This window comes from Mus musculus, chromosome 11 (assembly GCF_000001635.26).
Source record: "Mus musculus strain C57BL/6J chromosome 11, GRCm38.p6 C57BL/6J".
NCBI lineage: Eukaryota > Metazoa > Chordata > Mammalia > Rodentia > Muridae > Mus > Mus musculus.
In genome coordinates this window covers 107526096-107542003 of record NC_000077.6, presented here as the reverse complement: position 1 = coordinate 107542003, position 15908 = coordinate 107526096, and the positions used below count along the sequence as shown (strand labels likewise).

General features: G+C 45.7%; 1 long non-coding RNA gene across 1 annotated transcript; it reads left to right on the top strand.

The window, feature by feature from the left end:
• Positions 1 to 7860: 7860 nt before the first annotated feature.
• On the top strand, positions 7861 to 15498 carry A830035A12Rik. The gene is made up of 3 exons (XR_001780123.1): positions 7861 to 7893; positions 9840 to 10112; positions 15396 to 15498. It is a non-coding gene; the product is annotated as an RIKEN cDNA A830035A12 gene (long non-coding RNA).
• The last annotated feature ends 410 nt before the right edge of the window (positions 15499 to 15908 follow it).

Genomic DNA, 15908 nt, shown 5'->3' with positions numbered 1-15908 from the left:
AAAAAAAAAAAAAAAAAGGAGGAGGAGGAGGAGGAGAGGGAGAGAGAGAAAGAGAGGGAAGGAAGAAGGGAGCGAGAGAGAGGGAGGGAGAGAGGGAAAGAGAAAGGGAGGAAGATAAAAAAAAAAAAAAAGAAAGAAAGAGACGGGCAGTGGTGGCACACACCTTTAATCCCAGCACTCTGGAGGCAGAGGCAGGAGGATTTCTGAATTCCAGGCCAACCTGGTCTATAGAGTGAGTTCCAGGACAGCCAGGGCTATACAGAGAAACCCTGGCTCGGGAAAAAGAAAGAAAGAAAGAAAGAAAGAAAGAAAGAAAGAAAGAAAGAAAGAAAGAAAGAAAGAAAGAGGGAGGGAGGGAGGGAGGGAGGGAGGGAGGGAGGGAGGGAGGGAGGGAGGGAGGAAGGGAGGGAGGGAGGGGACAAAAGAATAACAACAGGCTGGGGTGTGGCTCAGGCTCCTGTGAGCTTTAGGAGGATTCACACCAAGTCCCATCACCAGTACCTCAGAAACAGGTGTGGTGGTTACCAGCACTTGGGAGGTGAAGCCAGCCTGGGATACAGGAGACCCTGCACCCCCCAAAAATGATGTGAAACCGTAAGGATGATAATATCCTCAATTCTAACATATAACAATTCCAAGTTTTTGTGCACTTATACAGATAACCTCAAATACATCAACAAAAAGAGTACAGAACTGTGAGAAGATATTGAAAAATCTGCAGTTAGGATAGAAGTTATCTTTATCCTTAACTATTAGGACAAAATTAATAAGAAAGAAGCGTGCACGTATGGACAAGCACGCTTCGGCCAACTGGACATACATGGGACAGGGTACCCGCCACTGCAGCTCATGCGTTCTTCCCAAGTACACACGGAATGTCTTTGAAATGCTACAGATAGAACAAGTCCCAACAAATTTCAAACGATTCAAATAGAGTACATTCTCAGACAATGATGCAACCCAGGCAGAAAATAAGAATTTTTAAAGATGTAAATAGAAAATATCTGGGGGCTGGCGAGATGGCTCAGTGGGTAAGAGCACCCGACTGCTCTTCCAAAGGTCCAGAGTTCAAATCCCAGCAACCACATGGTGGCTCACAATCATCCGTAACAAGAACTGACTCCCTCTTCTGGTGTGTCTGAAGACAGCTACAGTGTACTTACATCTAATAAATAAATCTTTAAAAAAAAAAAAAAAAAAGAAAATATCTGGGTCCTAGTTTGCTCTCTGGTGCTGTGATAAAACACCATGACCAAAAACAACTTGCAGAGGAAAGGGTTTCTTTAGCTTATGCTTATCTTCAGTCAATTGAGAGATGGTAAGGCAGGGGAGAAACCTGAAGGAGAAGCCATAGTTGCAATGCTGCTTACTGGCTTGATCTTTAGAGCTTGCTTATACAATCCAGGACCACCTACCAGCCTAGAAATGGTACCTCCCACTGTGCACTGGGTCCTCCCACATTAACCATAATCTCTAAAAAAGCCCTACAAGCCAGGCATGGTAGCATACACCTTTAACTCAACACTGGGTAGGCAGAGGCAGGCTGACGTCTATGAGTTTGAGGCCAACCTCCTCTGCATAGTTAAGTTCCAGGAACAGCCAGGGCTACATAGTGAGATCCTATCCTCACCACAAAAAAAAAAAAAAGGAGAGGAGAGGGGAGGGGGGGAGGGGAGGGGAGGGGAGGCGAGGCGAGGAGGGAAGGAAGGGAAGGAAGGAAGGAAGGAAGGAAGGAAGGAAGGAAGGAAGGAAGGAAGGAAGAGAAAATGTCTTGCAGGCACTGCAATGGAGGTATTTCTCTTTCAGATAACTCTCACTTGTGTCAAATTGACAAAAAAAAGAGGCAAAAACGGTGCATAATTTTAAGTAACACAATTTTTAAAAAATATCAAGTTAATGAAAACAGGACAGCTGGAGAAATGGCTTAGTAATTGTAGCACTGACTGCTTTCCCAGAGGGCCAGGTTTGATTCCAAGCCACCACATGGCAACTTAAACTGCTTTTAACTCCAGTTGCAGGGCATTTGATTCCCTCTTCTGTCTGCCCTCCATGAACACCAGGCAAAATATCCATACAAATAAAATAAAAATTATGAATAAATCTTTTGGGGTTTTTTTGTTTGTTTATTTTTTGTTTTGATTTGGGGTTGGTTTTTTTTGGGGGGGTTGTTTTTTGAGACAGCCCTGTGTGTAGCCCTGGCTGACCTGGAACCCACTCTGTAGACCAGGCTGGCCTCAAACTCAGAAATTCGCCTACCTCTGCCTCCCAAGTGCTGGAATTAAAGGCATGTGCCACCACGCCCGGCAAATAAATCTTTTAAAATGTAAATATTTCATCAAGGTAGGTCAGTGGTAGGACACTCATCTAGAATGTACAAGGTGTGGCTGCATCCCTTGGACCACAGTCAATCATAGATAAAAATGACATCCTAAAGTTGAGATGTAGCTTCAATAGAATTTGGTTTGTTTTTTGTTTTTTGGGTTTTTGGGTTTTGTTTTTTTTCAGTGCTGACAACCAAACCCAGTGCCACACACATTCTAGGCAAAATCCTCTACCCCTAGCTACATATCAAAGCTCCTTTTCAATTTTTTTTGAATAGGTAATGAGTTAAGAGTTCAAATTTTGCCAGGCAGTGGTGGCGCACGCCTTTAATACCAGCACTTGGGAAGCAGAGGCAGATGGATCTCTGAATTTGAGGCTAGCTTGGTCTACATAGTAAGTTTCAGGACAGCCAGGGCTACACAGAGAAACCCTGTCTTAAACCACGCCCCTCCACCTAGAGTAGGGGTGAGTATGACTGCAGTACATTTGAAAGTGAAAGCAATGTACTAGAAAATAAGTACTTCTTGTACCTTTGACCTTCAGCGCTTCCTACAGTACAGTCACTATAGAACCTTCTGGGGCTGGGAACTGGCTCAGGAGAAAGAGTGCTTGGTATGGAAGTGAGAGGATTTGGCTTTGAAGGTCCAGCAGCCACATAAAAACAAGGCATGGCCATGCATGCCTATGGCCTTAGCATTTAGAGGCAGAGACAGGCAGGCCCTTGGAGCCTGCCTAGCTCAAATAGTGAGCTTCAGGTTTGGGGAGAAACCCTGTGTCAAAAAATAAGGTGGAGCCGGGCATGGTGGCGCATGCCTTTAATCCCAGAATTTGGGAGGCAGAGGCAGAGGCAAGCAGATTTCTGAGTTCAAGGGAGACCTTGTTCAAAAACAGACAAAACAGCGGATGTCTGAGTTTGAGGACAGCCTGGTCTACAGAGTGAGTTCCAGAACAGCCAGGACTACACAGAGAAACCCTGTCTCTAATAATAATAATAATAATAATAATAATAATAATAATAATAAGGTGGAGAGTGACAGAGGAAGACACTGGCATTTGTATGTGCACACACAAGTGCACTAATCCCCCCCCACACACACACGTGGATGCATGGACACAACACAAACACATACGTTTTTCCACAGAGCTTTTTTTAATGGTTATTTTAATTTATATGTGTATATATATATAAGTGTATGCCGTGTGTGTGTGTGTGTGTGTGTGTGCGCGCGCACGCGCGTGTGCCCACAGAGACACCGGAGCTGGAATTACAGTTATGTAATCCTGTCATGGATGTTGAGAACAAAACTTGGATCCTCTCAAAGAGCAATGCTTGCTTTGTCTCCCTCTCCATTTCCCTGCCTCCTCCCTCCCCACCCCGCATATGCACTTATGTGCAAGAGAGAGAAGAGGAGAGGCTCTCACTATGGAACCCTGACTGGCCCACCACTCTCTCTGTAGACCAGGCTGGCCTCAAACTCCTCCTCACCTACCTTGCTTTATGAGCGCTGGGATTAAAGGTATCTATGACCCATGCCTGGTGCCGTGTACCCTCTTAGCCACTGAGCCATCTCTGCGGCCACTCAGGAAGATGTTAGGGCCCAGTGATCAGGGGATGCTGGGAAGATAAACCACTATATTGTAACCTGCTAAGCTGTTGCAAATCTAAGTAGTAGAAAGAAATGCCAGGCACTTAATCTTACTCTCTTACTCTTGCCTCTCTCTCTTGCCCTCTTGCTCCCCCTCTCCCCATTCCCTTCTCCCCTCTCTCCACATGGCCATGGCTGGCCTCTACTTCCCTTCCCTTCCCTTCCCTTACCTTACCTTCCCTTCCCTTCCCGTCCCGTCCCGTCCCTTCCCTTCCCCTCCCCTCCCCTTCTTCTCTCTCTCTCTCTCTCTCTCTCTCTGCCTTTCTCTGCCTCTACTACCCTCTTACCTCCCCTTCCCGCCATGACAATAAACACCTTAAAACCATTAAAAAAAGAAAGAAAGAAGGAAGAAAGGAAAGAAGGAAGGATGGAAACAAGAAAGCCAGCCAGCCAGGTAAAATTCTTAGAGATTCTTGTTCCCACAGGGTATATACTGTTCCCAGGGGACATAAAAAGAGTCCCATTGAGCCAGGTAGTGGTAGGTGGGTGCATGGCTGTAATCCTAGTACATGGGAAGCACAGGCAGGTGGAGCTCTGTGAGTTCGAGGCCAGCCTGGTCTACAGAGCAGAGTCCAGGACAAGCAAGGATACACAGCAAGACCCTATCTCAAAAAACAAAAACAAACAGAAAAAAACCCACAAGACAAAATACACACACACACACAAAAACAACAACAAAAAGAGTTTCATTGAATTAAAACTATGAACCGGGTGGTGGTGGCGCAAGCCTTTAATCCCAGCACTTGGGAGGCAGAGGCAGGAGGATTTCTGAGTTCGAGGCCAGCCTGGTCTACAAAGTGAGTTCCAGGACAGCCAGGGCTATACAGAGAAACCCTGTCTCGAAAACAAAACAAAAAAACAAAACAAAACAAACAAACAAAAAAACTGTGACTGCTTAGGTTATAAATGCTATGCGTGGGTGCCCTATAAATTGCTGGTCAGGAAAGCCTACAAGCCCCTCTTACACACACACACACACATACACACACACACACACACACACACACTACAATGCAATACACACACTATCATTATTGGTCTTGGTTGTCCTCTAGAACTAGATGGTAAGACCCTGTTGGTTAAGAACACACTTAAGGACAACATACAAAATTCAAGCTAGAACTGAGCTGGAAGCTTCTTCCTCAATGATTTGTTTTTTATAGTGTGGGGCACAAACCGCCATGTAGCTCAGTAGGTGAGAAAAATGACTCGTCATCTCACCCAGCAATGGACCCTAAGAACTTGACAGTGAGTATGTGCCCACCCATGAAAGACTGGCATGTCCCTGTGGGGGTAACCAACTAGGTCCTGACTGAGTCTACAGCATGAGCCACTGCTGGCAGTTCATGCCTGCTGCCTTAAACCTGCTCAAAAGCCCAGGCCCTAGCATGTTCATGAACATGCTAAATGTTCATGCCAAAATCATGAGAAAGATGGGAACCAACCTCCACAAGTTGTCCTCTGACTTTCACTTGCTTGGGTCACCCATTTCTCCAACCCCTGCACATGCACAAAATAGAATATATACATACATTTTTGTTGTTGTTGTTGTTTTGTTTTGTTTTCTTCTTCTTTTTTGTTTTTTTCAAGACAGGGTTTCTCTGTGGAGCCCTGGCTGTCCTGGCACTCACTTTGTAGACCAGGCTGGCCTCAAACTCAGAAATCAGCCTGCCTCTGCCTCCTGAGTGCTAGGATTAAAGGCATGCGCCACCACACCCAGCTTCATACATTTTTTTGTTGTTGTTGTTTTGTTTTTTAAGACAGAGTTTCTCCAGATAGGTTTTCTCTGTATAGCCCTGGCTGTCCTGGACCTCACTTTGTAGACCAGGTTGGCCTCAAACTCAGAAATCCGCCTGCCTCTGGCTCCCAAGTGCTGGGTTAAAGGCGTGCACCACCACCACATGGCTCAAAATACATACATTTTTAAATACTAAAAAAATTTAAAATAAATAAATAAAAGCTCAGATTTAGAACGTAGAGAAATGCTATATGCCACGTGGTGGTGGTGCAGTGGGGAGAGGCAGGGGCAAGAGGAACTCTGTGAGTTCAAGTCCAGCCAGGGAGGTTACACAAAGAAACCCTGTCTTGAAAAAACAAAAGGAGGGAGGGGAATCCTACGGATCTATGAAGAGGGAAGAAAACTAGGTAAAAGTCTTTAACAGGCAATTTATCAGAAAGATAAGCAGAATGACCAGTAGCTGTTTGAGTGTTCAGCTTCACAAAAATCAGTGACAGAAAAACCTAAAGTCGTCACCAGCCATACTGCACCCACACACACAAGGTCTAGAATGTAAAAGACTGGCTCTTGTCTAGCTGTAACTGGTGGTGTTTGGGTCAGAGCCCTAAGAGCCAGACAGTGTGAACAGCAGAGAGAGGGGGTGTGCTGAGTGTGGGAAGAGCCACACACAAAGGAGCCCACTGACCCCCCCCCCCCAATCCTTCTTCAGAGTCTTGATATAAGGTTTAGGTTTCAATAGAGGATAAAAGGCATGCATGACCAAGCAATCTTGGTCAAGGTGTGGACCCACCTCCTACTGGTGGTCTGATGATGTCAGAAATTTTGAAATCTTCCTGGGAGGCAAGTTTCCCTCTGGCTGGCAGCAGGAGCCTTCTTCACCCAGCATGGGATCCTAATTCCTTGAGGGCCATTAACTTATCTGATAGCCAAAGAGAGGGGAATGCACATTTCCAGAATATCTTTGCTCCTGCCCGGACAGTCAGTCCCAAACTGAGTGGTACTGGGAAAGTAAAACAAGGAATCTTTCAGATCTAACCGGTGAGAGCAGAAATGGGTGAAGGGACTTTAGCAAGCCATTGGCCAGTGTCTGCTAAAGGTAACACAAACCTAGAGGGGTGCTCAGCGGAAAGACACAACCAACCCTGTGTGTCACAAGGCAGACATGTTTAAGCCTGGAGCCCTGCTCCTCACTAGTGGACCCCTTACCCAGAATGAGTGAGGCTTTGGGAGAGGTTTCCCAGCATCAACAGAGAAAAAGAGGAAAATCACTCATCAAGATGGCTCACTGGGTAGAGGCACTGGCCACCATGATGACCTGAGTTTCTTCCCAAGAAATCACACGGTAGAAGGAAAAAACTGTTTCACCCAAGTTGTCACACACACACCACACAATTTTATCAATTTTATTTATTTATTTATTTTGGTTTTTCTCTTTCTTTCTTTCTTTCTTTCTTTTTTTTTTTTTTTCAAAACAGGGTTTCTCTGTGTAGCCCTGGCTGTCCTGGAACTCACTCTGTAGACCAGGCTGGCCTCAAACTCAGATATCTGCCTGCCTCTGCCTCCCAAGTGCTGGGATTAAAGGCCTGCGCCACCATGCCCGGCACAATTTTATTATTAATTAGTTAATTTACTTATTTATTTTAGAAAGAGAAAAGGTATTTACAGAGGCCAGCTGCTAGAAAATTAACTGCTGCCAAGCCTGAGAACCTAGGTTCTATCCCTGTGACCCACATGGTGACTAAGAACCAATTCCCGGAAGCTGTCCTCTGACTGCCATATGCACACAACAGGGCATGTACACACACACATACACTCTTTTTAAAATTAAAAAAAAAAAGATATTCAGCTGGGCGTGGTGGCGCACGCCTTTGATCCCAGCACTTGGGAGGCAGAGGCAGGCGGATTTCTGAGTTCGAAGCCAGCCTGGTCTACAGAGTGAGTTCCAGGACAGCCAGGGCTACACAGAGAAACCCTGTCTCAAAAAACAAAAACAACAACAACAACAAAAAAGATATTTACAAATGCCCACAGCAGTGTTATTTGTATCTCCTTCTACCAGGTGGGTCCCAGGGATCCAATTCACGTCCTCAGGCTTGGGCACAGGTGCCAAGTTGAAGGAATAACAGACATACACATCAGGAGCGAACTTCGTAAATGGCCAAACACATCCTGGAATCCCATGCAACCGTAGGAAAGCATGAGAGGTCAGTTGACATTCAGCAGACATGAAAGATGTTCCCAAACTGTTGAGGCAAATACAACACTGGAATCCAGACAGTAAATCCTTTTAGAGAAAGTTCAGAATGCAACCAAAACCAAATTACAACAGCAGCAGCTGGCACGTGCTTAGCGAAAAGAGAGTGATGCAAAAACCAAGGTCATGGCTGCCCCCAGGACAGGTCGGGGGGATGGATTAGGAATCTTCCTCACTTGCAAGTATTTGTTTCTGACACCAAGCTCAAGTTTTGTTTTGTCTATTTATTCTAGTTTTTTCCTTTAGGGTTTTGTTTTGGGTTTGTTGGGTTTTTTTTGTTGTTGTTGTTTTTTTGGGATTTGTTTTTGTTTTTTGCTTTTTTTTTGGTTTTTTGAGACAGGGTTTCTCTGTATAGCTCTGGCTGCCCTGGAACTCGCTTTGTAGACCAGGCTGGCCTCGAACTCAGAAATCTGCCTGTCTCTGCCTCCCCAGTGCTGGGATTAAAGGCATGCACCACCATGCCCGGCTTTGTTTTTGTTTTTTGTTTTTTGTTTTTTTTTAAAGATTTATTTATTATTATATGTAAGTACATTGTAGCTGTCTTCAGACACACCAGAAGAGGGAGTCAGATCTTGTTACTGATGGTTGTGAGCCACCATGTGGTTGCTGGGATTTGAACTCTGGACCTTTGGAAGAGCAGTCGGGTGCTCTTACCCACTAAGCCATCTCACCAGCCCTTGTTTTTGTTTTTGAGACAAGATCTTTCTAGATTATCCAGGCTGGTCTTGAGACCCTCCCATCTTAGCCTCCCAAGGTCTGAGATAATTGGCTTGTGCCTCCTCCACACTCGTGATGGTGTTGTTCTCGAACAGAAGTTTTGTAGTGTGGCTCTCTACTTTGTAATAAAACAGCGTGCTGTGTTTCCCACACTTTTTATTAAGAGATTGGATTTCACAGTAGAAAAGGTTTAAAGTGGAGCTGAGCATGGCAATGCATGCCTTTAATGCCAGCACTAGGGAGGTAAAAGCATGCAGGTCTCAGAGTTCGAGACCAGCCTGATCTACAGAGCGAGTTCCAGGACAGCCAGGGCTACACAGAGAAACCCTGTCTCAAATAACAAAAAAGGGGTGGGGGGTTAAAACACTGGACTTAGTGTGGGCAGAGTCACATGGTTTCCCCATCTGTGATCATACAGAATCATTTCCAAGCTCATGCTTTGACACAGGTTATCTTTGTGGATTCGGAAAGGTACTGCAGGGAGGTTTTTTATTTGTTTGTTTGTTTGTTTGTTTTTTGTTTTTTCGAGACAGGGTTTCTCTGTATAGCCCTGGCTGTCCTGGAACTCACTTTGTAGACCAGGCTGGCCTCAAACTCAGAAATCTGCCTGCCTCTGCCTCCTGAGTGCTGGGATTAAAGGCGTGCGCCACCATGCCCAGCTCTGCAGGGAGGTTTGTGGCTGATTTCCTAACAGATTACTGTTCTGGGGGCGGGGGCGGGGGGCGGGGGTGGGGGGGGGGAAGGAAGATGATCTGTGAGATGAGATACCTCCCTAATGCAGTAAAAGACCTACTGTAAGCAAGGTCGGCTCTCTCCTGCCTCTCACCAGGAGGGCACCTCAGTCTGGCTGGAGAGAAAGAAGCAGTTTGTAAGGAGCCAGCCCCAGAGCAGTCAGGAGAGGCTGCTATCTTAAGAAGTCACTGTGGGACAGGTGCTAAACTTCCTGAACCAGGAGCTGTGGGCCATGGAGGGTAAAGCCTGATCTAGCCTTCCCTGAAGTCTGGCTCCTTGTCAGGAATTATGATGGGAACCCTCGTGACCCACAAAGACACCCCCCTCCGCCGCCCCCCCTCCCCCCCCGTGGGTGAAAGTTCCTGAAGACCTGAAAGATCCAGAAGTCCAGGTTCAGTCACTGGTGCTAAAATCTCTGTTTGGCCCACAGGGATCTCGAATGCCTCACATCAGGCAGGTGAGCCAAGCCATATTTGAGCTGAAGAATCTGGAATCTTCCTAAGAACTTACCGAGGTCTTAATTTATGGCTCTCAAAACAACAAGGTTCGGGCTAAATGGATGTTTCAGTCCATGGCTGAGAGGTACCGCCTGCACCAGCAAAGAGGAATGCTGAAGTTGGAGGAAGCCATGAAGACCCTGGAGCTAGGCCAGTGTACTGAGTGAAGCCAGTTTCCAGTCATTGTGTCTCCCACCTGGACACAGGTTAAGTTGTGGCCAGGGTTTGGTGTGATTTTTAACTTTGTTACATCCTAACAAAATATTCCTGGAACCCTACTGTGCATTCTGAAGTGAACACCTCTTTTCCAAGATTATTATTCTAACTAAATAATACAATTTAAATGATTAAAAGGCGCATCGTCATTAAAATATGAAAAGAGCCAGAAAAAAAAGTCACTGTGGTAGCGGGGGCTGGGGCAGGGAGGAGGCAGCCCTGCTGGATGGGAACAGGACCTTCCCTGCGGTGATAAGAGTGTTTCAGAATTTGATAGGAGTGATAGTTGTGCTCTGATGACTGTGGGTGTGCCCTAAATACTGCTGAGCAGCAACATTGACAATAGCTAAGTGTTCTTGTCTCAAGACAGAGTCTTTACTTGTAAAGCTGGCTGGCCTGGAACTCACTATGTAGACCAGGCTGGCCTTGAACTCACTAGCCGGCCTGCCTCTATTTCCCTGGTCAATGGCATGTGCCCAGCCTAAAATTAGCCAGGTTCAACCCCTAGCATTGCAAGAGATTACTTAGTTAGTTAAGTGAAATTCCTAATTTTTTGTCAGGTAGTACATGCCTTAGTTAATTAAGTGAAATTCCTAAATTTGAGTCTTGGTAATAACACATACCTGGCACACATTCTGGCACTTCAAAGATGAAGGCAGGAGGATCGGGAGTTCAAGACCAGCCTAGGCTCAAAACAAACAAAAACAAAACATGCAACAATAAAAGCTGGAATTTCATCTCAATTTAAACATTTTTAAACTCAAGAAATTTATCTCAATTTAAACATTTTTAAACTCAGAAGATATGGGTTTTTTTGTTTGTTTGGTTGGTTGGTTGGTTGGTTGTTTTTTTTGTTTTGTTTTTGGGGTTTTTTGTTTGTTTGTTTTTTGAGGCAGGGTTTTTCTGTATAGCCCTGACTGTCCTGGAACTCACTCTGTAGACCAGGCTGGCCTCGAACTCACAAATCCACCTGCCTCTGCCTCCCAAGTGCTAGGATTAAAGGCTTGTGCCACCACCACCCGGCCAGAAGATGTGTTTAAGAAACAAAAGGATTTTCTCTTTGCTACTAACTCTATCTAGTATTTGGCTGTGAGTCTCTGCATCTGTTTTTATTGGTGGCTGGGTGAAACCTCTCAAAGGTCAGTTATGCTAGGCTCCTGTTTGCAGAATATCATTAATAATGTCAGGGCTCTTGAACTCATTGTAAAAGATGATCACTTCCTGAACAGAGCATCCATAGCTCAGGCGCTAAGACCAACAGTTAATAAGTGAGACATCATGAATCTGAAAATCCTCGGGAGGGCAGAGGACAGCATCAGGAGGTCAACACAGTATCCTAAGAATGGGAAAAATATCTCCTCCAACTGTACATTACCTTAGTTAAGTGAAATTCCTAATTTTGCGTCTTCCTAGCACATGCCTTGCACATTCTGGCACTTCAAAGATGAATGCAGGAGGTTCGGGAGTTCGAGACCAGTGTTCGAGACCAGTCTGGGCTCAAAACAATCAAAAACAAACAAACAAAACCTGCAACCATAAAAGCTGGACTTTTATCTCTCTCTCTCTCTCTTTCTTTTTTTTTTTCTTTTCGATCCAGGGTTTCTCTGTGTAGCCCTAGCTGTCTCTGTAGACTAGGCTGGCCTCGAACTGAGAAATCCATCTGCCTCTGCCTCCCAAGTGCTGGGATTAAAGGTGTGCGCCACCCCCCACCCCCAGTTCAATTTAAACTTTTTTTTTTTTTGAGACAGGGTTTCTCTGTGTAGTCCTGGCTGTCTTGGCACTCACTTTGTAGACCAGGCTGGCCTCGAACTCAGAAATCTGCCTGCCTCTGCCTCCTGAGTGCTGGGATTAAAGGCATGCACCACCACGCCTGGCAAACATTTTTAAACTCAGAAGATATGTTTCAGAAACAAAAAGATTTTTCTCTTTGCCCACTGAGACAGAAATCATGAAGCAAGAATTTACAGAATTTTTGCTGTGCCTTAACCTACCCACGGTTCCTGTTTCTTGCTTTCAGGTTCTTCTTTGTGTCTATTACCAAAGCCCTTCTCTCTGTGACTCAGGTGTGTCTGTCTGTCTGTCTGTGTACCTATATGTATTTCTTGTGTACTTGTTTATGGAGCATTGCATGCCTATGTTCAGGGTGCTCACTGTATATCTGTATGTGCTTAGTATGTGGGTGTGTCACAGTGTATGTGTGCACAGCACGTGTGTGGTGCGTATGTGCACACAGCTGCCTCCAACCCACTGCAGGCTTTTGCTCCCACAACCCTGTACTGCTGAGTCTGCATCTCTGCAGCCTGCCCTCTAGCTGTCCCCGACAGGAAGCCAGGCTTCCTGGGGTCTTGAATCAGCAGTGCAGGAAGGAAATGGAGGCCGCAGAACTGTCAGATAGGACGCAGCTGACTCCAAGGCGCCATCCATCCCTCCCAGAACAAGTCTGGAGCAGGTTTCCAGACCTGGACCTGAAACCTTGGCATCAGAAACAGAAGCCTAGCCTATGCTTTGTGCTGTCCCCGCAGATCTGAGCGACACTCCCCAAGGCCAGTCCTCAGCTTTTCAGCTGTAGCTTCCTCCCTGTGAGGCAGAAATAATAAAACAGCCTTTCCCTCAATTGTTGTGGCATTCAAAGTCTTTAAAAACAACAACAAAAACACTGGCCAGGTGTGGTGGCACATACCTTTAATCCCAGCTCTCTCTCTCTCTCTGAAGAAGGCAGAAGCCAACAAAGCTCTGTGAGTTCCAGGCCAGTCTGATAGCAAGTTCAAAGCAAACGGGGTTACATGGTGGGACCTGGTTTCAAAAAATTCAAGAATACAAACGACAACGTGTGCCTGCATATGTGTGTGTGTGTGCAACAAGTGCCCTTATTCAGTGCCATTTCACTATCTCGCCTGTCCTTGTTTATGTTTTTGTTTTTGTTTTTTTTGTTTTTTGTTTTTTGTTTTTTTGTTTTTTGAGACATGGTTTCTCTGTATAGCCCTGGCTGTCCTGGAACTCACTCTGTAGACCAGGCTGGCCTCGAACTCAGAAATCTGCCTGCTTCTGCCTCCCAAGTGCTGGGATTAAAGGTGTGCGTCACCACGCCCGGCTTTATGTTTATTTTTTTAATGTGTATGGGTGTTTAGCTGCATGAATGTGTGAGGGCCAGGTACATGCCTCATTGTCAGAGAAGGCCAGGAAAAAGACATCAGATGTCCTGCTGGGATTGGAGTTATATTTGGTTGTAAGACACCATGTGGGTGCTGGGAACTGAACCCAGGTCCTCTGTAAGAGCAGCCAGTGGCCTATACAACGAACCATCTCTCTACCCCTCACCCCTGTTCTTAAAAGATCTCACTCTAGCCCAGCATTTTTGAGATAGAACTCTCTCTGTAGTCCTGGATGTTCTGGACCATGTAGGTCTATGTAGACCAAGTTGGCAAAGCAGGATATTAAAAAACAAACAAACAAACACAAATAATTAGTTCGTGTGAGAGTGGGTGGGTGGGGTGTGAACCTTTTTGTGTGGATGTGTTCATGTAGGACACACATGGATGAGAGCCTTGGGAGGGGGAGGCAGAGGCGGAGGCTGATGCTCAGGGCCTTCCTCTATTGCCCTCCAGTTACTTTTTGGCAACAAGGTTTCTCCCTAAACCCTGGATTTACTAATTCAGCTAAAGTAGGTGACCAGAAAGCTCTGGGAATCTTCCTAAAATGTGGGATTTCAGAGGACAGCCATGTTCAACTTTATATTTATGGGCACTGGAGATCTGAACCCAGGTCCTCACAAGTATGCCACAAATGCTTTCTTTACCCAAGGAGTCGTCTCCCAGCCAAAAATTTTGAAAAGAAAAGAAAAAGAAGAAGAAAAGAAAGAAAACAAATGCAAACAAAATTACTGACACAAAAGCCTTGTGACCAGTTTTGCACAGCGGGTCGCCAGACCTCCTCTGCACCATAACAATAGGACGTGAGTGAGTCCTAGGTCTCAGATGGCAGACCAGAACCACTGGCTGATTTATCAGTAGTTATTAACATTCCTCCCTGCCCACAATTAGTTTTCTTCTCAGTCCAGCCTTCCCCCACCCCCAATCCCAGGCCCTTGAAGTGTGTTCAGGAGCCTGATTGAGTTATATGAAGGCTTTATTTGAACTCTCAAGAGTTTCTAACACTGCAAATAGCAATGAAGAGTGGATGGTATTGGACTTTTTTCTTTTACATCAAATAAAGCTGGCCTTGCTAGAACTCTTAGAGATGAGGAAGAGGCTCCAGCCCCGGGATCAGGACCTGCACAGAGCGAACCAGTGCAGCCTCAAGCCCCCAACACACACACACACACACACCACACAAACACACACACACACACCACACAAACACACACACCACACAAACACACACACACACACCACACAAACACACACACACACATACACACACACACCACACAAACACACACACACACACACACCACACCACACCACACCACACACACACACACACACACACACACACACACACACGGCCCAGCCCCTAGGATGGTTAGACTTTACACAACCTAGAATTACCCAGAACGGAAGCCTCCATGAGGAGCTGTCAGGATGAGGTTGGCCTGTGGGTGTATCTGGGAGGATTAATAGATGGGAGAAGGCCCAACCTGCCCGTGGGCAGCACCAGTGCCTGGTTTTGGCTCCTGGACTGTAGAGTAGAGAGAGCTACCTGAGGTAAGAATGCGCACATTCATTTTCTCTCTGATCCTGGCTGAGGATGTCCGGTAGCCACCAATGAAGTTCCTCCCACCTCCGCCCCTGTCCCTTCAGTGATGGGCTGGATGGAGCCTGGGGTTTGGGGTTTGTCTTTCTCCCAGAACTTGCTTTTTGTTGGGAGTATTTTTGTCATAGCAACAGCAATGAAACTTCTTTCTCTTAGTGACTTTTTTTTTTTTCTTTTCTTTTCTTTTTTTCTTTTTTTTCCCCGAGACAGGGTTGGCTGTCCTGGAACTCACTTTTGTAGACCAGACTGGCCTCTGCCTCCCGAGTGCTGGGATTACAGGCATGCACCACCACCGCCCAGCTCTTAGCTCTTAAATCCATTTCCTCCTCCCTTAACGCTTTTCGCCGAGAGTTTCAAGAACTTGGGAGAAAAATAGCCAACCTGTTCTTACATATTGTTTTATTTTTTAACATTGATAAATTAAATTATATGAATGTTAATCGATTGACATCTGTTAATGATATTTATTGGTGAGTATGAACTATTAATTATTATTAATATTAGTTTTTTGTTCTCACTAGGTGCCTCAGGCTGCCTCCCACCCATGATCCTGAGGACTAGAGTTAGAGGTATGTATCACCAACCTTTACCCAAGATTCTTATCTTTCATTCCTACTTTCCAGAGCCCCATTTCCTCCTCCTCGATGAGCACATCTCTCTTTTTTTTTTTAAGATTTATTTATTTATTACATGTAAATACACTGTAGTTGTCTTCAGACACACCAGAAGAGGGCATCAGATCTTGTTACAGATGGTTGTGAGCCACCATGTGGTTGCTGGGATTTGAACTCAGGACCTCTGGAAGAGCAGTCAGTGCTCTTAACCCCTGAGCCATCTCACCAGCCCCCTAAACACATCTCTTGTCTCCCAGGCTCTCCAACCCCAGATCTAACGTCCTTTATGCCATCAGATGGTCCCCATACTGTCACTTAGGTCACAACTGAGACTGTCCCAGTGAGAGGGTTCTGGGATGGCCCAACTGTGCAAGCCTGGAGACTTGATCCCTGGCACCCAGGAGATAAGCTGTGGGTGGA